We start from the raw sequence: 26,758 nt of genomic DNA, 5'->3' as shown, positions 1-26,758 counted from the left end.
GGTGTGATTGGTAATTAGTGACCACATCATGAACTCCATACCACTCACAGCTATTCATTACAGCCCCTTTAAATGAATGGGAAGCAATCAGTAGGTTTTCTCCTACTGTAGTAAAATAGACTGCGGTAAAAAATAAATAAATAAAATAAACCCACAGGGAATCTAAATACACATCGACAATATGAATTAACGTCTTTTTGTGCTTTGGAAAATTGCATTCATGGTGATACGTTTTAGCCTTTATTTTAGCAACTGTAGCGAACCATTCCTATTTCAGTTAATTAGAAAACTGAAGCTCTGGGGCTTACTGTGAACAGTTTTAATTGTAGAGCGCGTTTAACGATGGATGTCGTCTCAAAGCAGCCTTACAGAAACATTTAAACACAGGATATAGATTTTAAATGTATGAATCGCTCCCTAACGAGCGAGCCAGAAGCGACGGTGACGAGGAAAAGCCACCCTGAGAGGGTCTGCGTGCTGGACGGAAGTAAATTTTATTGCCGTGGAGGACCGTCATTAGTGAAATATAATTGAACTAATTCTAAGATTACAGTAATATCAAACGCAGTGGATGGTTGACGTAGGGACCGTTAAGCAATTGTAGAATCACCATGCTGAGCAAAAAAGTCTTCAGTGTGAGGAGCTGGGGATCCTGGCACGGAGGCCATCCTGGTTGATTGCCTGCCTGGTTGAGTTAACGATCCAATAAATGTGAAATTTAGCACTCACTCGAATAATGGAATGTGTGATGGGAGCAGATGCTGAACTAATGACAACCTGGTGACACTCAACCGCATGCCCTCACCCTCTCGTACGCTGTGGGTGTGCCAGACTGCACGACCCTCCACATTTCACTGCCTGTTCTTCAGGTCATGCAACATGGCGGTCTGCCTGGTTGAGGATGATGCTGTGGATGTTTATGGCTCTAGAAGATAAAAGGAGAACAATACCTGCTAGTGTATCCAAACACCAAACCTCAGTGATATACCACATGAAGTGGAGGAAAATAAGACAGATGGCAGGATAGAGCAAGCGTGAGAGAGATCATCATTAGTCAGGTTGACCTAAGCAGAATTGTTGAGTCAAGGTAGCTCCCTCCTCATACTTCTCACTTTTCCACACCCACACACACACACCCCGTATGCTGCATTGGCCCTAGTTGGCTGTGGGAAGCTCAGTGGGGTAAAAGCAGTCAGTGGTGGTTGATGCTGCTCCAGCTTGCCAGCAGATGTGCAGGCCTATGCCCCATTGCCCTGTGCCAGCCCCAGCCACATGCAGCGCTTCCCACAGCTTCCTGCAAACACACACACACACACACACACACACACACACGGTACTGCCAGGTCACATTCAATTCACTTTCACTCATGGTGCTGCCTCTAGCTTCACTATCCTCACAGATGCAGTGTCTTAGGGTGTACTCACTCTAGGCGATCTATACTGTGCCTGAGCACGTTTGACCCCCAAAATCCAGTTCATTCGAATAGTGTGGTCGCTCCGGCACGTTACGCTGAACCATGCCCAGGCCTGTATGAAGAGGAGGCCTTGTGCACGGTTCCGTTGCACTCTGGCACGGTACGCATCTAGCGTGATCGCTAACTGTGGCTAACTCGAAGCATGACGTCAACGATGCGACTATTCCATTTAACAAACATTTCTCGCCTTATTGACGAATGGGAATTGTATTCAACGATTAAAGCTGCCACAAATTAATTAACAAAGCCATCAGCCACAAAGTAAGTAACGTTACGGTGATGGACTCCATTGTGCTGTGAGAGAGCACGTTACTAATTGTTTTCTTAAAAAAAAAAGTCGCATCGTAATGACGTAAGCGTGCCCAGGCCCGGAACGTTAAGAGCAATGTTACTGCAGGCCGGCGGTGGAATGGGGAGAGGGGGCAGTCGTGCTTGGGCACAGTACAAGGCGACCGGGCTTAGTGTGAGTACGGCATATATACTGGTGCCGTTACTGAGAAAAAACCTGTCAGTGGCACTGTTATGCGAGTTGAAATAGAAGAATACTGACTGTAGAATTGCCCACATGTTCACCAGTGACCATCAGCACAGCATGGTAGGATAAAAAATCTCACATTTTGTCATTATTGCCATTGCCAAATGACCTAGTGTATAGTGTGACTAAGCTGAATGGGAAGTGTGACATGCTGAATTTGTTAACGCTTCTTGCCAGGATACGAAAAAGAGACGAGCCGGAAACAGGGATCTTTGATTTGTCACACGCAATCTTCAAAGAATCATCTCACTCGAGTCAGACCATCACCAGTTTGGAAAAAAAAAACCCCCACTATCTATCTAGAATTTTTTTTAGTATTTCTGATAACATTCTTTTTTTCTGTTGGACTGTACCATCCAAAACTAAATGCCAAAACCTGAAGCTTCTATTGGTGCTTCTGTTGTGATACTGTTAAAGTGCACCTACATTTACATTTATTCATTTATTCCTTTATTCATTTGGCAGACGCTTTTATCCGAAGCGACTTACAAATGAGGAAATACAAGCAAAGCGATATATATCGAGCGGAGAACAAAAATTTTTTTTAGGATAACGTGGGGGTTGGTGTTTTAGGGGTTAGTTAGGTGTTCATGGAAGAGGTGGGTCTTTAGCTGTTTTTTGAAGATGGTGAGAGATTCTGCGGTCCGGATTGAGGTCGGAAGTTCATTCCACCACTGAGGGACTGTTAGTGTGAAGGTTCTGGAAAGGGATCTTGATCCACACTGAGTAGGTAGTACTAAGCGTCGGTCGTTAACCGATCGCAGATTGCGTGAGGGAACGTAAGCCTTCAGGAGAGAGTTGAGGTAGGGGGCGCTGTTCCAGACAAGGTCTTGTATGTGAGCATCAAGGCCTTGAATTTGATCCGGGCGGCTACAGGAAGCCAGTGGAGGGAGATGAAGAGGGTGTGACATGCGTCCTTTTGGGCCGGTTGAAGACGAGGCGCGCTGCTGCATTCTGAATCATCTGAAGGGGTTTGATGGAGCTACCGGGAGGCCCGAGAGTAGTGAGTTGCAGTAGTCCAGTTTTGAGATAACAAGAGTCTGGACTAGTATCTGTGTGGCCTGTTCGGTGAGGTAGGGTCCGACTTTCTTGATGTTTTACAGAGTGAACCTACAGAACAATGCAGTTGTTGAGATGTGGTCTGTAAAGGTCAAGCCGTCATCAAAAGTCACCCCAAGGTTCTTGGCCGTCCTGGTTGGCTTGAGTGTGGTTGAGCCGAGCTGTACAGTGAGGTCGTAGTTGATTGAGGGACAGGCTGAGATGACGAGAAGTTCAGCTTAAGGTGGTGTTCCCTCATCCAGTCGTTAGTAATTCCAGACTTTACTTCCTGTACTAACCTACGTAGGTTTATAACAAAAAGCCCCGCCTCTGGTCTTCATCGGCTGCTGTTCTGGTTTCAGTCTGGTAACAATACCGTGCCATACCACACAGTCTACCACACAGTCTACTTCCTTTTAAATGCACTAGGATGTAGGTGGAGCTACATGTAGTTTTGTATAGTCATGTGCACTGAGCCTTTGACAGGCTTTATAATGAACACTGATATTGTACTATGTGACGTGGATCAGCACAGGCGTGTTCCTCTGCTCTTTGTTAAGCAAATGCGCCATGCAAAGAATGGAAAAACAAGGAAAAAAGCTTGTTGAGCTGTAGCTGGAGACTCGTATCCTGGGGAGTGAAGATATGCCGTATAGCATGTGGCGTGTGGGAGTTCAATCAGTGCATGAGGATTTTAAACAACACTTAATTGAAAAATCGTGTGGCATTATGGAATGAAGTGGTATAGAGCTGCTGCTGGGTGACTATAGAGTTACCATCGTACTCCCACACATCGGCCTTTATTTCTTAATGACTTGGCAAGTCCGTCATTCAGGAAGATACACCGACATCGTCTCGCTGATTTACCATGATGTAGAATTCCCATCGTATTCAAAGGGAAAGGAAATATGCTGAAATGAATGTGAACGTGGCCCAGCTTGTTTTCGCCTGAATTACTCGATTCATTTTAACCATCCGGGCAAGAGAATATCCGAACATGCCTTTTCTCTCTACAGAATAATTCATTGTTTATTTCTTAGGGTTTTACTTGCTGTCCCGTTGTTCATGCAGAAGTCACGAGGTGCATCCAGGTGTAGACGCAAGAAGAACGAAATACAAGACGACAACAGTGACAGATCTGGAAATATCTGGAATGTGCTCGTCCTAAGTGGAGCGGAGAAAACTAACGATTGTTTTCCTCAAGTGTGAACGATCACACGGACATGGCGTATACGGACAGATATCACTGATTAACCAGATAATTATTTGCATAAAGAGTCCATAAATGTCTGTAATACCTTGCACATCAAAGTGAAGGTTTCGTTTTATCCTTCCAGCCGGAGCTTGGATACACATTTAATGTAGTGGCCTTTATTCGTAGCTGTCAACAAGGGAAAGAGGCGGGATTTGGCAGCCTGTCGCCTCACCTCGGTCCCGATCAGCCTCACAGGGCCTGTAAGCAGAGTGCAAAAGCATGTCGGCCCAACACCATGCTGTTTACAGACAAGCCCAGCAGCAGCCTCACTAACAGGCCTCACATCTAATAAATAATATAGCACAACAGACGGGCTGGTGAGGCGACCAGCGTGTTTCACTGGTTTTGTGTCTGTGTAAATAACACAGCTTTCTTCAAATGATAGAAGTAGGTCTGAAATTCTGAGGTCGGATCATGGCATCATCATGCTTTGACTTTCATCCATACGATGTTCATAAGTCCAGAGCTGAATATACAGAACGTTACTTTCACAGACTTTAAAACAGTCCCGCAAAGCAGAACGAATGTATTTCATCGCTGATCGAGTATTCGTATTTAAACAGTTTTAATAGAACTACTTCTAACACACGGTATGAATATAAATATGAAACAGGATTATATTTGAAATATCCCTAAAAATAGGACGTGCGATAGTCAGAGAGGACAAAGAGTTAACAGAGTGCATTAGGGAGGAGAGGTGGATGGAAAAACTCTCAGCGATCTGCTTTATTGTTGGGTTTAATTAAATTTTCAGCTCTAATTACAATTAAGCCACTTAGTAGGTATAATAATGTTTGCATCGCAGAGCAGCACAGATGCAGTCCATCAGCGAAATCAAATATTAAAGCTGCCGAGGCCTGAATTAATAGCGCCGTGGCGTGAAGCCCTGCTGCTTGTGGAGTCCCTGCACAGCCTCTCCAAGCTCCTCCATATGACCTATATTCACCATGAACCATGTTCCATGGGGGAAAAAAAAAAGGAAAAACATTACTAAATGGAAAAAAAATACACCCGGCTAAACAGCCCATGAGAGCTGGAAAGTATTCCTGGGCTGTGAATTGTTAGTCTAATGCAAAATTAGTGTTGTGTTGCCAAATTATTCATGACCTGAGAATGAGTGCTTTTTAAACCCAGTGATGAACTACTTGATTCACCTTCACTCTTCCGACTTTGTGTTTGTGCTGATGTTCTCGAATCTATGAATCTCATAGGGTCAACCGTCTGCATTATTAAAGGCGCCTGCAAACATCCCTAATATAGGACTGTATTTGCTTGGATGTACAGGGTGAATTTTCCTGTCAGCTCCATTTGCATGTAAGTATCACGATCGTCGTTGTTACCAGCAGACTCTGAAATCGCGAGCTTGGGCGAGTTGTGTGTGAGAATAGCATTACTGCACATCTGAAATGTCTCTTTTTTTCATTTAAGCTGATTATGTTTACTGTAGATGACACAATTCAACTGATCAAACAACATTACCTTGTAACAAACCAGATGCTTTTCAGATCACGTTCTGCATTTTATTCTACAAGGATTGCACACCACTGCTCCACTCTGCGACTCTGTTTTTGGGAGTCGGTGGATCTCTCGGCCAGACTGAGTCCGCCATTATGGGCAGAGAGGAATGTGGCAGGGTGCAGGTTCTCTGAATACTAGAGTCAGGCCCTCAGTGCGGCGGCATCAAGGCATGCCTGGGTAAATATAGCAGCCATAGAATAAGCCTAAATAGAAGGCTCCTCTAAGGGTAATAATTGGGTGTTGCTGCCCGACATTACAATCACACATGATCAGCTAAATATTTCTGCACAGAGACACACAAACAAAGCATAAACCCAAAATATGGTAAGAAAAAAAAAAATCACTACACAGAAAACCTAAGTGTGTGTGTGTGAGAGAGAGAGAGAGAGAAAGAAAGAAAGAAAGAAAGAAAGAAAGAGAGTTAGACCTTGCGAGGACATTTGTCTGGTCCCCATGAGAAAAAACGCAGCTTTTATTTAAAAAACTGAAAAAGCAAAACGGTTTCCTTTTGGTTAGATTTAGGTGAATACAGCATTAATTGCAGCATTAATAATTACGTCAATGGAAGGTCCTCACAATCATAGTAATACGTGTGTTTGTGTGCTCGTGTGTGTGTGTGTGTGTGTAGGTGGGTGTGCATGTTAAACATAGCTTGTTACAAGAATTCTGAGGACAACAAGAGTGCCTGTGCACCACTAGGACTAAAAACGTTGTTATAAGAACGAATCTTACTGCCTCTGTGGGTACCAGTTTCTTCTTTTAGTTAACAGCTGGGCCGAATTTGATGCAGAAGGACACATTTGAATGGAACTACATTTTGACAGCATGTAGTTGTATAGTAAATGTTCAACTCGTTACGTGTGGTCTAAAATGTGGTAGTTGAGCACACACTCCTAGCAAGGTTATTGACTCTCAATATGGTGGGGCTTCATTTAGAGAATAAAAGAGAAATTAAAGCTGGCAGTGATTTCTTCTTAAGTCTAGCAAGGTGTGTTTTGGTAAATCTACAATGGAGGTGGTAAATGCACGTGTCACATTCCACATCCATCCATTTTTCATACCGTTTATCCTACGCGCGGAGCCTGGAGCCTGGAGCCTGGAGCCTGGAGCCTGGAGCCTGGAGCATGGAGCCTGGAGCCTGGAGTGTGGAGCCTGGAGCCTGGAGCGTGGAGCCTGGAGCCTGGAGTGTGGAGCCTGGAGCCTGGAGCCTGGAGCGTGGAGCCTGGAGCCTGGAGTGTGGAGCCTGGAGCCTGGAGCCTGGAGCGTGGAGCCTGGAGCCTGGAGCGTGGAGCCTGGAGCCTGGAGCGTGGAGCCTGGAGCCTATCACAGGGTACTCGGGGTACAAGGCAGTTATGTGGCACCCCTGGATGGGGCACAATTGCACACCCATTCACACACCCATTCAGACACTATGGACAGTTTGGGAATGCCAATGCCTACAGCATATGTCTTTGGACTGGAAGAGGAAGCCGGAGTACCTGGAAGAAACCACCAAGGCATGGGGAGAACACACAAGCTCCACGTACTCAGGGCGGAGGAGGGTTTTCAAACCCCCAACCCCAGAGGTGCATGGCAAAGATTCAAACCACTAAGCCACCATGTCCCCCAACAGTCCATATATAGGAAATAAAAAATTAAAACTGCAAAAAAAAAAAAAAAAAAAAAAATTGGAGATATGTGTTTTTCATCCTTTAGCAACAATATTCACTGCAACAGCAGGCTACTGCTATGATGCTGTATGTCAAAAGAAACAATTTCCTGCGTTTCCTGGTTGGGGTCACTGTGGCAACAGACTGAGAAGCCTGAACTTCTGTATACCTTGCCACAGATTACAGCTCCTCCTGGAGTATCCCCAAAACTTCCAAAGCCAACTGTGAGAATGTGTAATTTGTCTACTGGGTCTTGGGTCTGCCCAGGGGTCTCTGTCCAGTAGGCCACTTTGCCATTTCACACTGATCCTGACCAACTGACGCAGGTGTCCATGTAGATGCTTGTCAGATGCTTGCTGCAGACACTACCCCAGGCCTGGCTCCTGGGTCCCAGTAACCCTACTTCAGGCAGGTTATACTTAGTATTTTCTGTACATTTGATGGGGGTCTTTATGATTGCTGTTTGTCTTACGTCTTCCCTCAGATCTGCTAGCAAGTAGCAACGCTACTGATAGCATGAAGCGCCTCACTTTTGTCAGACTCAGGACGTTCAGACAGCACTGAAATGGGCTGAGATTAAGCATTCCTGGTTTTATCACTGGGGTTTCTGCTGCCAACATCTCCACCAGAAAATCTGTATATAAGCAGTGTGTGGCCACTTGCATTTCCGTGACTGCCTTCATAATTGAGGCTGCTCTGTCTTTTGTCAGAACTACACAGTCTGTGAAGAGTCAAATGGCTCTTCTCATGATTTACTTTTAGCTCCAGAGCTTCCATATGTAAAAGCAGGAGCTCGGTCTCATCACTTGCTGCTGAGACTGCCCCCATAGAAGCCAATCATCTAGATAGAGAAGAAATCCCTGGCATTGCAGGAGTTCTAGGGCAACTCACACTCGCACTTGTGACACTTGCCGTAGATTCTGGATGCTAGTAATACCTGAAAGGGAATGAGTCTGGATCTGTATGTCACGCCACTTATGTGCAAGCGCAGAAAATGTCTGGACATATTGGGATGTTGAAATATGCGTCTTTCAGATTTTCTTTCGTGTTTGTTCTCTGCTCAGTTCACATCTGGTATGCGAAGCGTACAGATTCACAAATGTTTTAAGAAGACATTTAAGTCTCACAAATCTAGGACAGGCCAGATTCCACAGATTCCACCCTGTTTTATTTATTTATTTATTTATTTATTTATTTATTAAAATCATAGGATACCTTGAAAAATTACGGCACTTCAGCTGTCAATATGGCTAACTCCTACCGGTAGGAGTTCAACCAAGGACCGTCGATCATCCCATTTCTCCTGGCCACCAGAGACCTGTCCAGGCACCAGCGGCCTCAAAATATAGCACAAAATGGGTCAGGCATTTGATCCGTTCCATTAGGTGGCACTTTTTTTTTATTCAGTTTTTTAGTGTTCCTCTGTTACACAGGTTTTCAGAATGCTCCGCTAGTGGTCTATTAACATTCTCCTCAAAGGTGGGCCCCAAGCTTAGTGAATTAAATGAAGCCACTGAAAGTTCAGCACATCTGGGTCTCTACATGCAAGGAAGCTGTATTAAGCTCCACTGATCTCTGCACTTTAACAACTTGCACAACCAAACCCTCTGTTGGCTGCTGTTCTTTATGCCACAGAGGAGCTCGGCTTCCTTTTCCTAACGGGCCCGGCAGTCACATCTATTGCCCACTATACGACCCACTGCAATACGGCAGTGTCGGGAAAAGATACCGAATAGATAGCAATTCCTCCATAACCTGGGTTAGGGCATCTGTGTCAGTGCATGTCCTAAGCAATTTGGTTTGACAGCACAAACGACTCGACATTGTGCCCTGAAATCCAGATGTTTAAGAGAGGGGAGTAGATTGACAAACAGTTCACAAGTTAGAAAGTTATGATCACTGAAACCCTGACCAGTATAAAGTGGCTACAGTAGATAAATGAATGAACATTATGCTAGTAATTACTCTTTGTTCACATCATCGTGCTGCGCCATGGCAACATACACAATAGGCCATGTGAGTTATCTGTGCATTCCTTGGTGAATATCACTAAATCGATAAAGTTACCGCCACTGAATGGCGCACATCAACGCACTCTCTTCGATGGTGCACCGTTTACCATAACGAATTTTTTTGTTACGATTACAAAGTATTTTTGAGTGCTCCACTGGCATCTTGAGTCCACTTCCTCTGCTCCTGTTCAAGACAAGAATAGCAAGGACGTGACATGACCGTGATCTAGGGGGAATCGTATACACTGTAGGCTTCACCGATGATGTCACAATTTGAGGACTTTGCTATTAGTACTTGGCTAGGAAGCGAGTGAATCGGAAAACTTTAGCAAATCACCAGTATTGAAAGTGAAATTGACAGAATGAACATATTGTTCTACTAAAAGTGTGTTTACGAACTGGTCATTTGTTACATATTTTAAGCACCCCACCCCACCCCCTTTTTCACAATAGTTACACAACTGCGTTTTAGCCCTACTACCTTGTTAGGAAACAGGCTCGTCTGCTTAGATGATCTCCACCGTCCAAGTCTGTACTGTCTTTGTCCAAATGTTTAAAGGAAACTTTATATCTGCATGTGTGTAAATATATGTGTATAGGGGTGTAGTAAAAACACAGTACAAGCATTTAAACCAAGGCTTTCTCTGACCTGTCTGATTACAGAGCAACGCCATTCCAGTGGTAATCAAAACACACACACACACACACACACACACACAGTACTTCATGAGAACCTAGGGACATGTGATACCTCTGGAAACATCACAGAGTCTGGCTTACACAAACAATGTGGAAAGCTATGGTAGCCCATGAAACACTAAACTAGTCTGTCAGTCCTGTTCTCTGCTCCCAGTCTTTCATTACTAAAGAGGCATGTTCTATTTGTCTCCTCCAATACACTTATGTGTTCTCATTGCTGTTGTCTAATGTTGGTTTCCTGTAAACTGTGTACATCCACATTTCCAAGCTTGATTAAGGACCAGATTATCCAATAAGATGCGGTTTCCCTAAACCTTTGTAACCTGTGTGTTTGGATGCACAAGTACAGGGGTGCTTGAACGTTTGTGAAAAAATATATTTTCTATATATATATGTGCATACATATGGCCTAAAACATCATAAGATGTTTCACACAAGTCCTAAAAGTAGACAAAGAGAAACCAATTAAACAAATGAGACAAGAATATTATGCTCGGTCATTTATTTATTGAGGAAAATGATCCAATATTATACATCTGTGAGTAGCAAAAGAATGTGAACCCTCTAGGATTAGCAGTTTAATTTGAAGGTGAGATTAGAGTCTGGTGTTTTCAATCGATGGGATGACGGTGCAGGTGTGAGTGAGCGTCATGTTTTATTTCAAGAACAAGTTTCTATCAAAGTGTAATCTTCACGACATGTTTGTGGAAGTGTATCATAGCAAGGAGATTTCTGAGGACCTCAGCTCATCAGGCTGGAAAATGTTACAAAACCATCTCTAAAGACTTTGGACTCCACCAATCCACAGTCAGAAAGATTGTGTACAAACGGAGGAAATTTAAGACCATTGTTACCCTCCCCAGGAGTGGAGACAAACAAAGATCACTCCAAGAGCAAGACGTGTAATAGTGCATGAGGTCACAAAATTCTAAGCAACTACAGGCCTCTCTCACATTGGCTAATGTTAATGTTCACGAGTCCACCATCAGGAGAACACTGAACAACGATGGTGTGCATGGCAGGGTCGCAAGGAGAAAACCACTGCTCTCCAAAAAGAACATTGCTGCCCATCTGCAGTTTGCTAAAGATCACGTGCACAAGCCAGAAGGCTATTGTTGTTGTTCTACCAAAGAATACTTAAGTTAAGTCGTTCTACCAAAGAACGGTTAAAGAAGAATAAAGTGAATGTTTTGGAACGTCCGAGTCAAAGTCCTGACCTTCATCCAGTAGAAATGTTGTGGAAGGACCTGAAGCGAGCAGTTCATGTGAGGAAACACACCAACATCCCAGAGTTGAAGCTGTTCTGTACTGAGGAACGGGATAAAACTCCTCCGAGCCGATCTGCAGGACTGATCAACAGTCACTGCAAACGTTTATCTGCAGTTATCACTGCACAAGGAGCTCACACCACATACTGAAAACAAGGGTTCATTTACTTTTACCCCTCACAGATATGCAACACTGGTTCACTTTCCTTAATAAATAAATGACCGAGTATAATATTTTTATGTCCTTCGTTTAATTGGGTTCTCTAGATCTACTTTTAAATCTGATGATGTTTTAGGTCATATTTATGAAGATATCTAGACAGTTCGAAAGGGTTCACAAACTTCCAAGCACCACTGTATATTACAGTTGTGATAGAGCGTGTGCTGATGAGTGTGTATGTGGGTGGGTGGGGGGTGTGTCTTTCTATGGTTATAGAGGAGATGGGTATGTTTACGACAAGGGATTATCCTTAAGTCCAAAGGGCGCATTTTCTTCTGCCTTTGATTTTATGTCCTTCATTTCATCCAAAAGCACAGCGAAATCTAAAAGATTTGCCATGGATTCGCTTAAATGTGTTTGTGCTTGGGGGGAGGTATCACTCAGATTAATGTCTTATAGAGATTATGGAGATTTTATAGAGTGCGGAACAATCTTGTTTGAAAACGACTTGGTTGTTTTCACTCAGCACGAAGGTGCAGTGTGTCTACAGATGAGCTACCTCTCCTTTTATGATTACACCTATTGCCTCAATCCACCTGACAACCAGCACAGATCTTCCTGTCGTGTTCTCCAGTGTCACAGTATTGTTATGTTATGTTCAACTGCAATAAAAAACATAAAAAGTAAGATCATACGACTTCGCTGCTCAGAAACGTTGAAAGCGTCCATTAAGCCATATTGACATTTTCATTTGACGAAGAGCACAAATAAAATGAAACTATTAATTCAAGTCCATACGTGAGTGCTCAGTTCGCTACACTGGTGCATTCAATATATAAATACGTTTTAAGTACTTTTAAGCGGAATGTTATTTTATTAAATCGTATCGATTAAGTTCAATGTTACTTGTTGGCTTTAATAATTCGGTGGAAAATTTGTATGTGCTCATGTATATCATTTTCAAACCGGAGCGAGTGTATTCTCTCAGAAAATCCTATTTCATCATTGAAAATTGTAACAAAGTTTAAAACTGAAAGAATTCAAGCACAGCAACAACTGATTTTGCGTTTAATTACAGTTTGGTATTAGAATGGGAAATTTACCCAGAGTGTGGCCTTTGACAAACCTCTGAAAGATGTGACCTCTGACCCCATGTCTAGATTCTAAGCCAGTGAAGAAACATGGTGTGACAGCATAATGATAATAAGTCTTTATTAATCACGTATACATTACAGCAGAGTGAAATTCTTTTCTTCGCATACCCCAGCATGTTAGGAAGTTGGGGTCAGAGCGCAGGGTCAGACATGATACAGCGCCCCCTGGAGTAGAGAGGGTTAAGGGCCTTGCTCAAGGGCCCAACAGTGGCAGCTTGGCAGTGCTGGGGCTTGAACCCCCGACCTTCTGATCAGTCACCCAGAGCCTGGCAATGCTGGGGTTTGAACCCCCAGAGCCTTAATGGCTAAGCCACCACTGCCTTATCACTTATCAAGAGTAGGTCGGGGGCAGTGGTGGCTTGACGGTTAAGGCTCTGGGTTACTGATCAGAAGGTTGGGGGTTCAAGCCCCAGCACCACTACTGGTTCACCCCTACTGACCCAAAAGCACAAGAAAAGTCGCTCAAAATCATATAAATAATCCACAGAAGTTTTGGGATTCTGTTCTGTGGAGCGATGAAACAAAACTGGAACTTTTCAGCATGACGGATCAGCGGTATGTCTGGAGGAAGAAGAATGAAGAAAGAACACTCTGTCCACAGTCGAGCATGGTGGTGGCTCGGTGATGCCCTGCGGCTGCTTTGCATCCTCTGGCACTGGAAACCTGCAGCGTGAGGAAGGTGAGATGGAGTCACTGAAGTATCAGGAAATCCTAGGAGAAAACATCATGCCGTCTGTGAGGAAGCTGAAGCTTGGGCGTCATTCGACCTTCCAACAGGACAACGATCCCAAACATACCTCAAGTTCCACCAAGGCTTGGTTGCCGAAGAAGTTCTGGAAGATTCTACAGGGCCATCACAGTCACCTGACTTGAACCCCATAGAAAATCTCTGGTGGGATTTGAAGAAGGCGGTTGCAGCACGCAAACCCAAGAATATTACTGAACTGGAGGACTTTGCTCATGAGGAATGGTCTAAGATTCCTCAGGAACGCTGCCAGAAGATCTGCATCTCGTTTGCAGCAGGTCATAACAGCAAAAGGAGCTCTAATAAGTACTAAAGATGCTCGCCATGAAGGGGGTGAATAATTTTGAGACTGTAGAAATCATTATAAGTTGCATTTTCAGTTGAAATTGGGGAAAACACTTGAAGCATTCGTTGTGTTGAACTATTTCAATCGCTTTTGTTTGATTTGTTCATCACAAACAGCTGAAAGTCTGTACGCTTTGACAATAAACCTGATTTGCAATGTGGGTCGAATCATATCGATTGTAACTGTATATATAAATAAAACCTGGCTTACTTGTGTATGTGCATTACTACTTTTACTATTTTTTCTTTGGCATTAAGGTAGGGTCAGAGGACAAATATAAAAAATAAAGCTGTAAAGAGAGTGAAGGGAGTGAAGGAGAGCTAGACTATGCAGACAGATTTATCAGGAAAGATGATGGAGCGAGAAGAAGCCCACACTTTAATAAACAATCCCGGATTAAATCTGGGAAACATTTGTTGGACATTTGTGTGTGTGTGTGTGTGTGTGTGTGTGTGTGTGTGTGTGGAGGTCAACATCTGCACCGTGCTGATGAGATTCAACACTATTCTGAAGCTGTGCCTTAAAAGTTCACTGTGTGTTATTTATGTGTTAAACCTGTATTAAAATTAGACCGAGATTATGATCAATACTAATCACATCCACGTGAAACAATTTGATCCTAATACATCACAAAATCACAATTAGTAAATGCACAAAAACTGTAAAACAATGGTGCTCTTAATCCTTAACGAACTTAGCAAAGTTAATTCATTTATTTAAAAAAAAACAGTTATTGATAACAAGATGTCTTCATATTTAATAGTGACATTCCTAACAGAATAGACACCTCAATGTAAGAGTGCTTTATTTACATGGTATCAATAAATAAACAACAAACAAACAAATAAATAAATTATTCATGCAAGATTTCAGCATATCAACCAAATCATACAGAAATAAGACCGTGATTCGGCTATTAATAGTAACACTGGCACAGCTCTAAATACGTGAAGTTACAGAATATGTGGACTTGAAGAAAGCTCTGAGAGATCATTTTTTTTGCTTTTGTTATTTTGTTTTTGTTTATACAGTGTAAGAATGATTGACAGCCATTTGTTTGATGTCTACAGGGCACTTTTTTTTTTTTATCAGTTTGGTGCTGGAATCGTTCGATATGGTCATGTCCACATTTTACACTTGTTTCCTGTCTCTTTTATTGTTATTTATTATTTCTTGGTGTATGAAGTCTCTCACTTGTCCCTCTTTCACCCTCTTTCTCATTGCGCTGTATCATAATTTGCCTAACTGAAAGCAGGTGGGAAAATCATTTAGCTGCAAACAGGCCAGATGTGATGCTCCCTTGATGTGAGATCTGAAATCAGTTTTTCAGTGTTATTCAACTTCACCAACTGACGAGAGACCATAGTCATTCTGTCTGTCTGTCTGTCTGTCTGTCTCTCTCTTTCTCTTTCTCTCTCTCTCTCTCTCACACACACACTGCTTGGCATAGTAGTGATTAAGGGGCAGCTGTGAGTGAGAAGGACAATGTGATACAGTTTACATACACAATTACTATTAATGCCTGATGCACAGGGGCCTCCTTTATTTATTTATCTACCACAATAGTGTTGTGTGGATGTGAAGCATGACTGATTGCGTGTTGATTGCGTGCACCGGGAGGAAATGTAGCGTGAGGGACACACCTGCATCTTTACTGCATCTGTCTTCAGTTCCTGCTTGTTCCTGGAGCATTTTGCTTCAGTTTTGCCTTCAGGGAGTGAAATGCATGCTCAACTGGACTCAGATCTGGTGATTGACTTGGCTACGGCCAATCAGCAGACTTGAATTCAGACATTTTAAAAACATGCCTGAGAACTGTGAAAGTGTGGCTAGAGGGGGCAGACTCTTCATTACAACATCAGTTCCAGCACACCGGACTGGAGCGCGTTTACTGCCCTTGCCACACAGGACATCCTGTTGTTGTTGTTCACCATATTAACAGATGTGTTGACTCTGTCATTGCCCTTAAGCCAGTTAAAACATATCCCAATCAAAAGGCTGGGATGAATTAAGAAGTCCGTTTCCTACTCAAGGAACGAGATGCTGCTTTCAGGTCTGGAGACCGCGAAGCTTACAGTGCATCCAGAGCCAACCTGAAGCGAGGAATCTGGGATGCCAAGCACAAATTCAAGCTGCAGATAGAGGACCATTTTTACACCTCTGACCCTCAGTGCATGTGGCAAGGTGTCCAGGTTCTCACAGACTACAAGCCCGCCAACATCATTCTCTCAATCAGTGACAGCTCCTTCCTGGAAGAGCTCAACCCCGAACCCCCAACCTCGGAGCTGCGGGGCAAACATACTAACCCTTAAACCATCGTGCCCCCCACCTGCTTTATTCATTATTTCATTTCAACTCCAATATATTGTGGTAGACGGCAAAAATGACAATAACTTTGTCAATGTCCAAATATTTATGGACCTGACTGTATATGTAGGTTTGCATGTAGAAACCCTCCCCCCTAGCATTTTATCAATTTTTTTTTTTATTTTTTAGAAGTATTAAAAAAAAAAGTACCGTAGTCATTTCAGTTTTGGCCACGGACCTTACTTTTCTGGCCACAAAACTGCATTTGCGTGTAAAATGTTTGAAAATCGGCTCCGTTTGCATATAAAATAATGCTTTGAAAATGTTTATAACGCATAGCAGAGAGTCGAGTATTTCATGAGCTCTGAAAAATGTTCAGTAATGGTCACATAAAGGTTATTTGACAGTAATTGCAAATGGGAAAATTATTGTAAAACAAAATCAAAGACTACACTCTCCTGAAAATAACTGCTCCTTAGTCATGGTTAATTAAAGTGCAATAAAAAAATAACAACCAGACTATTTATATTTGCGAAACATTGTGCTGTGGATGAAAATAAATACTGGAAAAGACTTCACATTTTGAATAATTATTCATCCATCCATCCATCCATCCATCCATCTTCTATACCACTTATTCCTTTTCAGGGTCACGGGGAACCTGGAGCCTGTCCCAGGGAGCATCATTATTCAGTATTTGTAAAATACACATTGTTTTGTTTATTCGTCATTAGTACTAAATTCTACCGCATGTATAATGCTTAAAACTGCAAGTTGGAAATCTTTACTGTATATAAAATAACTATGAAGATTTTTACTTTGAAGCTGCAGTAACAGTCATTCACAATCAGCGCTGTGTCAGGGATGTCGGGTCGGAATCCACAGGAAATGTGTGTGTGTGTGTGTTTAGATCATATGCCAGTTCAGATCTGTCAAACAACACCATGCTCCAACTATATGCATAAACATCTGACTGTGACAGTCCAATCTAATACTGTAATAGGAAAAAAGGATTCCCCGTCCAGGGTGTACCCCGCCTTGTGCCCGATGCTCCCTGGGATAGGCTCCAGGTTCCCCCGTGACCCTGAAAAGGATAAGCGGTAGAAGATGGATGGATGGATGGATGAAAAAGGATTCAGGACTGATGGAGTTTTAGCGTTTTTTTTCCCTTCTTGCTAAACAGCTAAGATATTTATTTGTTCTCTAATAAAGTGGGACGGTAGTGAATGATAGCCAGTCAGTTTATCCTCATTGTGGAATCTGTATTGTTACCAAGGCTAGTGGGTAAGTGTGTTTTTGTATATTTTCATTCTTCTCCGTGATAATAATGCCGTTGCTGTGTATTTTATTCCACAGATGTTTGTCTTTTAGTTTCCTCTCAGTGCTTTAGCTAGCGGGCAAACTATATCCAACAAAAGGTGTTTGGCAGGCTGGAGAAAACAAACTGGATTACAAAATGCACAGATGAGTTAAAACGAACACATTAGTTAATAAAAGTACAAACGTTGAAAGCCGTTTTGAAGCAAAATAGGATTTATTATCCGGACTGTATTTTAGCTAGCTAGATTTATGGCTAGCTCACAACCGTCGTTGGATCCTCTGTGAGAAAACAAATAAATTCACTAATGGTCCAGTGCTCCAGCTGAGGGAAACCTTTCCCCTTCTGCCAGAAGTAATATTTTAGCTAGCTAGCTAGCATTAGGTGACTTGTTCATTCTGTTGGTTGTCTGCTATTTATGATCGCACAGAATGAGCGCAGTTACACCACGGCATTGGTTCAACCGTGGTCTGGAGGAACAGGCAGTCACAATGAGAGCTAAGTAATTGACGGAAGCTAAATCTTAAGCTCTTTTTGTTTGCTAAACATATCCCAACGTAGTGTATGATTATATAACCTTCTATGCAGATTGAAATTTGAACGTTGAGCGTGACCTAGGTGGTCCCTGTGTCACCCCACAAAAGAGGGTTTAACATATCATATGCCCTACACTTCAAAGTCATTACTGTCGCACTTGTATCTGCTAATGACAAGGACAGACATGGAAGTTTACACCCATCCTCCTTCTTCTCTTTTCTAACCATGTCGGAACCCCTCAATTCCGCTAGCCCTCCCTCCTCAATATGTGCACAGATGCCAGAGTTGGGCCAAGATTCTCAGGAGGATTGCAGTAACATATTGGTTTATAATTAATGAAATTAGTGCTGTTATCTGTTGTGAAGATCCCACCAGTAGCATTAGGCACTCTGAAGAGTGGGGAGAAATGGAGAAATGTTCCATGAGGCTGGAGACGAGGTGGAGTGGAGTGGGGTGGGGGTTGATATTACAAAGTGAACAGAATGCCACTAATGAGCAAACGGCTTGGACAAAAATGAAGTTGACAGAAAAATTAGGCAGTATCAAGGTAATAAGGACAAGAATAAAGGAATAAAACCAGGAGGACAAATAGATGTCAGGAACGAGGAATAAGAATCTTTAGACACTATAGGATTAGCTTTATATGAGTATTTCTTTTTAGAACGGTGATTAGATGGCATGGTGGTGCAGCAGATAGCATTACTGCCTCACAGCTCCAGGGTCTCAGATTCGATCCTGAGCTTGGATTACTCTCTGTGTTGAGTTTGACATGTTCTCCACGAGTTCATGTGGGTTTCCTCTGGGTTCTCTGGTTTTCTCCAACTGTCCAAAAAATATGCTGGTACTGTAAGAGGACTGGCTATGCTGAATCGCCATAGATGTGAGTGTGTGTAAGTGAATGTGTGTGTGTGTGTGTGTGCATGGTGCCCCGCATTGGACAGGCATACCATCCGAGGTGAATTCTCCCACTTTGCATCCAATGTTCCTGGAAAAGATTATGGATCCACTGTGACCCTGACCAGGATAAAGCGATTACTGGTAATGAATCAATGACCAGTGGTCATTAATGTTTCTTGAGATTCAGTATGAGCTCTTCTTTCTTTCTGTATTTTCATATTTATCAAAGCTATGCTGCACATCAGTGTGTTCACTAGTCAGTGGTCATGTTCCAATGCCCTGGTTGAGATGTTTACTTGGACCAAATCCAAGTCATTTCCAAGTCCCACAAGAGCAGCCTGGGTGCTAGATAATTGTTGGGTTCTAATAGGGTGGATGGATTGTGTTTGGCCCTATGGAACTGTAGTACTGACAGAGGAAAGGACACACACGTCACTGAATGACACACAGCCTTGTTGGCCCATAGACACAACTCAAGTGTTCAACCTCAACTGCTCCTCTGGGTCACTTTAGCCACAGAGTGTAGTTCCTGTTCCACCCTGTACTACCCACACACACACACACACACACACGCGCGCGCGTGCGCACATCATGAAGCTACTGAAGCATGTGTTTATGCATGCATAGATATCTACAGATATCAAAACAAATATAAAAGAACACACACGAGCACCCAGGGGAGGTTGGTTTAGACTAGGTGAGTAAATTGTTTTGTTTGGAGCGTATTTATCAAGCTGCATGGCCCTCAGGACTTGTGGCTTCCATAATGATTGATTAATGGAGGGATATTAACAAAAGGTGGTTTGTTCTGTTCCTGCATGTGCCATGTAATGCCAGAGCTCAATGCGCCTGTACTGGCCTGTTTTAGGCATGCAGTGATTAAGCACCATTTCACTCCTACCAAAGTCCAGCCTCAGAGAGCATCAGTTCCCAGTCAGTGACGAGGGGGGTCGGGGGGTTGGGTTTGGGCTTTTATGTGGGAAGGCGTGGGGTGGGTTTGGGTTGGTAAATCATCTAATGAGATACATATCAGTTGGCGGTGATATATGTTGGGTTTTAAGTGATTTGGAAACAGTCAAACAATAGATTAATGGAAAGTGAGTGTTTAGAGTGAGTGCCTATATACGTGTGCTAGAAGGCGTTATTGTTGTGCTCTGGCACCTGTCCAGCCTTTCTATCCTGGACAGATGCCTAATTGCGGCTGCCTGTGTTCGGGCCGCCTGCTTGCACGTGCGAGCGCTAACCTCATTCCGCACTATCTAGTCCTCGCTGTTAACTAATCCAATCAGAGCTCATTTCAAACTTCACACTGCAGCACTAATAGAATAATACCATCAGATCAGCTCTGTGCTGAGGGCGGAGGCATGTCCCCACACCCCCCCACACACACACACATGCCCACAATACACCCACACAATCAACCACCCAGCCATCTACCCACCCACCCACACACACACACACACACACACACATACACACACACAAACATGCTCATGGTTTGACCATCTCTTTAGGCCCCCTCTCTACTACAGCACCATGGGGCTGGCAGTAATAATTATTATGTAAATAAATACGCCGCCGGTAATCACATTCGTGCCACTGATCCAATTAGAGGGCTGATACTCGTGGGCTGTATGCAGACTGGAGGCTGATAGGTAGAGCCTGTGTGTCTGTCTGGGCCATTAGTGCTGGAGCCAAGCTCTCAGCTCACCTGCCCCATGCCCATCTATCTACCTATTAAACAGCTCTCTTTAGCTATAGCATCAGCACCACTCACAGGCAATTTGTTCTTTAAATAATCATTTCCTCTTCTTTATGGGACCATCATGGACTTCTCTGTTTGTTTGTTTCTTTCTTTCTTCACTTTATTACCTGTAATAAAGCCAAATCTGGATTCACAAGCTTCCTAAAGGGGTTCTTCTTGTTTTAATTCTCTCTGATAGGGAAACACTTAACTGTAGGGTTCAACCTCCATAAAGAAAGGCCAAAGAACCCTTAAGAGGTTTAGGATTAACCTAGAATGCATGTGATTCATAAGGAATAAAACATGATAGGGCATGCTGTTGTAGGAAAAGTGATCAATGACAGGGTGGTCCTAGATTATAACTATTATAAATGTAACCATATAAATGGTTATATTTTCTGGCCATTGCAAGGATTTCGATCGGATAACTGCATAACAGCCACTAGAGCGGACCTGTATCCTTCATCTGAACACCGGAGTGGACACTTCGATAACTTTTTGAAACATCAAATGAAGGTAAAATATATATATTTTTTTTTATGCCTAACGAAGAGTGAAAACTCACAGAGGAAGAAATAAAATCCTTGATCAGGATTTCATAATTCATGCATGAAAGGGTTAAATCTATCGATATTCGCTGGGAAAGTCGATCGTGCTGAGTGTTGATCCATCACTTAGAGATGTCTTTTAGAGTTTTGTCCTTTTTTACGTCTACACCAGGTCACTCGTGTTTACTTGTGACTGGTGTGGAAAGATCCTGGTAAACATTGCATTTTCTTCTTGTTTGGGAAATTCGACTTAGTTCTAGCAGCACGAGCTCTGGCGCCCTTAAAGCGCTGAGAAAAGTGAGTACAAATACATGCTTGTGTGTGAGTGAGTGTGAGAAGAAAATGAACTGAGAAGAACCCAACTGCATCGTTATACAAATGTGAAAAAAATGCTGAATGTTTTTTAAAATTTTTTTTAAAATTTTTTTTTTATTTTTTACTTGATCTCCACCTCTTACCCCCTTTATTCTCTCTTTTCTTATTTTCCCGTCTCCCTATTAAACAAACTCTCTTAATATTTTGGACTGGCTGGCAGTTTAAATTTCATCTCACGGACACATCTTGTTTCTCTCAAGCCTTGACTGTTTTGACATTCGCTTCGATTAAATTATAAACAAGCAGGCCTCTTGATGGTGATGGTGGAGCCACTAATTTGCCTAATTGTTTGCAGTTGTCTGGGAGGCAGGGGCCTAATCGTGCCGAATAAGAGAAGTGGAGGGAGGGATGCAGAGCGAGGGAGAGCGAAGGAGAGAGGAGGAATAGAGTGATTATGGCTCTAAAGACTTCCTCCGCCTGTTTATGCACCAGATCAGCTTCAAACGCAGCCATTAGACCACAATTATAGATTTGGACAGGGAGAGGGCCTCTGGGAGAGAGAACTCTGCCCTGGAGGGTGGGCATCCCACATTCATCCCCATTCTGATAAGTGCTGATGTTCAGGATAAGGAGTTATGAGCTCCTTAACAGTGGAGAAAGGGAAAAGGAAGAGCAGACCTACATGAAGAAGACTGCCAAGAAAACGTTTAACATTAACCAATGATCGAGAACTGCAAATAAAGATGAGAAATCGGGGGCAGTCTGACCTTGGCTGATGTGAAAAGATCACACATCTTCCCTAGTGAAAGTGCGATGAACACGTGAGCAAATGATTCATTCACAGATAACGGTGTGTGGTGAGTGAACAGTCACAGTTTCAGTGGTCATCTATTAGGGAGAAGGTTAACATTCTTAAACCCGTCCTGCGCCACTGCTTCCGAAGTGTGGAAACTGATTCATCATTAACACACAAACACACAAACACACGACAACGGATGATCTACAGAGGTTCTGCTGGGCGGGGGGTGGGTTGGGGTAGGGTGGGGGTTTGTGGGGGGGGGTGTGTAATAAAAATATCAGCTACAGAGTCAACTCAAGAATCAAAATTCGAATTCGAATTGGAGTTCAAATGACAACTGACGGAGATCATGCTTTGTTTACAAGGCTTTGATTTAAATAGAAATGTAGTAAATGTCTCTTTTCGATTATCCAGATGTGAAAACAGCCATAACGCCTTCAGCCTTATGCAGCTGACATCTTCAATGCGATAATTGTACTTAACTCTCGTTTCGAAATGTCATCCGTTGTGTCATATTCTACTAACTATACCCCTTACCGACATTCAACTATGATATTTATATATGCGTCAGGATGTCTTCATATCATACGCCCAGGACTGCCAACACTTCATCTGCCCAACGATAGCCTCGCAAGAGGTGGCACGGTCCAGTGCTTGTTCCCTCTTGCCAAAAGTTAGTGTGGGATTGAGAGATGTGCAGCAGATGAAAGACTACAGCCATAGCTGTGAATGTTATCAGTCCAGCCATCTTCAGACAGAGAGCTGCATGCTGGGGCTGCAGAGGAGACAGCGGCTCAATCCTATCTTCAGAGGCTATCGGCCTATGGCAGCCAGTAGAAGAGGCAGCTCTGCACGCGCTCAGTGAAGGCTAATTGAGCGTGACGGAGGGGAGGGGAGGTATTGAGCAGCACAGGTGAGCTAATACAGCCCAGCCGCCCACACACGCTTGTGTAAAAACACACGCGCACACACACACACACGCACCTATATTTTGTTGAATTGTGCACTAACAAGTTCTATCGAATGGAAAAATAATCCAAATTGAATCCAAGTTTGTACTATATACATATAAAGTACCAATTTGGACTCAATTTGGATTTTTTCTCCGTTCTGTGACGCTCTTTGTCCTTCCCTCTGACCTTATTCACCTTCCCCTTTCCCTCAGCTGAATGCTGAAAGTTAATATTGATGGCACTGACTGTCCTAATGACTGACACTCAGCCATTACAGGATCAGAGAGCAGTGGCATTTAAAGCGCACACAGGCCTGGGAGCTAACCGCTATCTGTCATACATTAATCCCTTCTGAAAAGACAAAAAACAGAAGGACAGGGAGAGGGGGAAACAAAGGCCCTGTCTTTGGAGACAGCGAATGAGTTGATAGCACGTTCCATCGATCCCAGTCATCATTAAAGTTATGATACTGTGAGTGTGAGACCTACAACAGAAATGAAGCCTGTTTAAAACTTGTTTTATTAGTTCACACTGATGTGCACACTATAAATTCTATAGAGCTAAAACGTACACCCGGTACGTGTATACGGCCCTGCTTTACAACACGGCACGCATTATCGAGCTGACCAGGAAAGCTGGGGTTATTCCTGGTCTTTTTTTATTTAAATTTTTTGTATTTTTTTTATTTTTTTATTTTACGAGTGCTCTGTCTCTTGCCTTGTGTGCAGCTCAAACCTTTAATACCATGAAGAGGCACAATGAGCCCCAAGGCCATCATTATTCTCTATTTTTATACAGTCGCTAGTGACCAACAATCACTGGGGCCCACAGTTTGTAAAAGGCACAATCGGCCGCGACCGTCCGCGTAAACGTGGCCTCGCAGGCGATGCTCGGCTGCTATACATAGACGGGAAACCTGAAAGCCCCCGAAACCTTCATTCCACAGCGGCTTGGTTAGCTGGAGGGAGGTTAATGAGGAAAGCTGCGGAGACTTCTGGGGCTGCATCGTCAGCATGTTGGAGGAAGAGACCTATTATGTGACAGCTTGCCATTGATTTATTGAATACCGTGTGTGTAGAGATGTTTGTGTGTGGGTGTGCAGAGGTTGTGTGGGTGTTTTTTTTATTTTGATTTTTTTGATGTCTGTCTGCGATGATGATTTAAATGGTATGTGTGGGAGAACAAATGCAATGTAAAGGCCACTTCCTGTGTTGCCCTGGGCCTGGTGTATTGTATAACATGCACAAATCTATTTTACAGCACCCGAGGCATGAGAAACGAGAGGTTCGTTTCTCGAATATTTCTTAAATGTTTGTTAATGTACATGGCATTTCTATCGAGTAAATCTTTAAAAGTCTTTTGGCTGACGAGGTATGCTTTCAGTTTAATATCTGATAGAGAAGGAGAGGATCTGATGAGTGGGAGAGTGACATGACCGGTGATTCTTTAATAAGTCCACAAGTGCGGAGCCAATAAGTGACACCACTTAAGCCCTTGTAGTCACGTCCAGCAGTTAATACCTAGAGAGAGGCCAGGTTCAGAAGCTGTCATGTCTGAGAGGGTCAATCATTCATGGAATGTGTGTCACTGCATGTAAGAGGGCGAATTAGGACTGATTGACGTTTGTAGAGAATAATAAGAGAACTCAAGCGCTTTGTATCTTCTTCTCTGTTGGGACATATATCATTGTTTTTTTTGTTTTTTTTTAAAACAATTAAGAAGATCAAATAGAACACACAATTAAAGTTTTTGCATGAGACATAATCTAACAGAAAGGGCGTAACACAAATGCCCATGAACCCTTTGATCTCAGGCATCTGAGATGAATGATTCTCTGTGTGTGTGTGTGTGTGTGTGTGTGTGTATGTGTGTTTATCTTCATTAATGTGTCTCTAGAAATGACTAGAAAGTATGTTCTGACCTGAATGAATTTTGCAGTGCTTTCTTTATAGCAGAACGTGTTGTCAGAAGGCATCAGGAGTGGGCAGAGTAGTATGGGTGCCTCAGGACTCCCTCAGGCACCCCAGCTCCACACACCTGTCACCATGCCCACGCATGCTGAAGGGGGAGGCACTGATGGCATGTAAGTGGTGTCCTGTGAGTGGGATTTAACCAGTCAACAACCCCGAGTAACTTACTAAACCTTATAAACAGATGTATTCCTTTGACATCATTAAATAATGTTATATACTACACATACATACAGTTCATATACGGTATATTTGTAACTCACATGAGAAGGATTGAGTTGTATGTGTTGCACATGGCTATATGAATACATTACAGTGTTACTATAATAAAAAATAAAATAAAATAAACAGCAGGTATTTATAGTTTTGGAATATAGTTTTATCATTTAAACCACTAAACCTCACTAAGACATTCTCATGTCTCAAGTCTACCACATGAACATACAACATTCCTGGTTAACACTCTTCTTAATCTTGAAGTTTGTTCATTTTTCTTCTTCTCTCTCTCTCTCGCTCCTGATAGACCAAAATCATGACGTTTCTTTCCCTTCATGCATTTTTCACGTAAGGATGCGACGAGTTATTCTGGGATTTGGAGAAATGCAGAGCGTGATATATTTTTAACTACAGCATCTGTTTGGTTTCTTATCGAATGTTGTGCTTGATGCTCGATACAAATGGAATTCGACAAATCAAGCACAAGGCACCGAGGTGCTCTTTTTGGTGCCTCTTCTCCGTCGGATACTCGAACCGCTAACAAGGACCTTCTCGTTTATGTATTCAAGATTATATATGCGAGATGGCTACACTTTTAAGTTCTGTTTGCTGCTTTGAGACACATCTTCTCATTTTGCGAGCGTAGAATAAAAGTCTTCCTGTGTACGCCGAAAGCTATTTCTCATTGGGTTGTGATGCTAATTGAGAGCACCAATCAAACGAAGACAGTTATAATGTTTTTGCTTGGTTAGGGTAATTGAATGTTTGCTCATGACTGCTTATTGGGTGTGTGTGTTCATGTGAGTGTTGCTGTTTAGTGCATTAACGTCGGCGTACGACACTCTGATACAGGCCAGTGACAGATGCCCTGCTTTAGCCTGGTGTCCCCAGGGAGGCCATCACCGCAGCTCACATTTCTCTCCATCTCAGTCTGTCAGGTTTACGGCCTTAATTGAGTGCACTAGCTGGGCTACTTATCCGAGAACAGGGATTCACAACGCTCATTCGTTGCCACCGTCCGTATTCAGAAATGATTTCAGTGTGTATTAAGCGGATGACTGAACTGAATTCGCCAGTTAAATTTCCACCGTCGGTTTATCGTACGTGTTAAAGACGAGCTCTTGTATGGTCTGTACGATCAGTTCATTTGAAATATTTGAGCTCCAGCTAAAGGTGGAAATGTGAAAGATGAAAATATCACATTATGTTGAGTGACAAACAGGAAGAGAGGAAAGAGAACATGTTGGAGAGAGAGAGAGAGAGAGTGCTCTGGGTATTAGCTTGTTTATCAGTGTGTGTA

This window comes from Ictalurus furcatus, chromosome 6 (assembly GCF_023375685.1).
Source record: "Ictalurus furcatus strain D&B chromosome 6, Billie_1.0, whole genome shotgun sequence".
Taxonomy (NCBI): Eukaryota; Metazoa; Chordata; class Actinopteri; order Siluriformes; family Ictaluridae; genus Ictalurus; species Ictalurus furcatus.
This window is presented reverse-complemented; position numbering follows the sequence as displayed.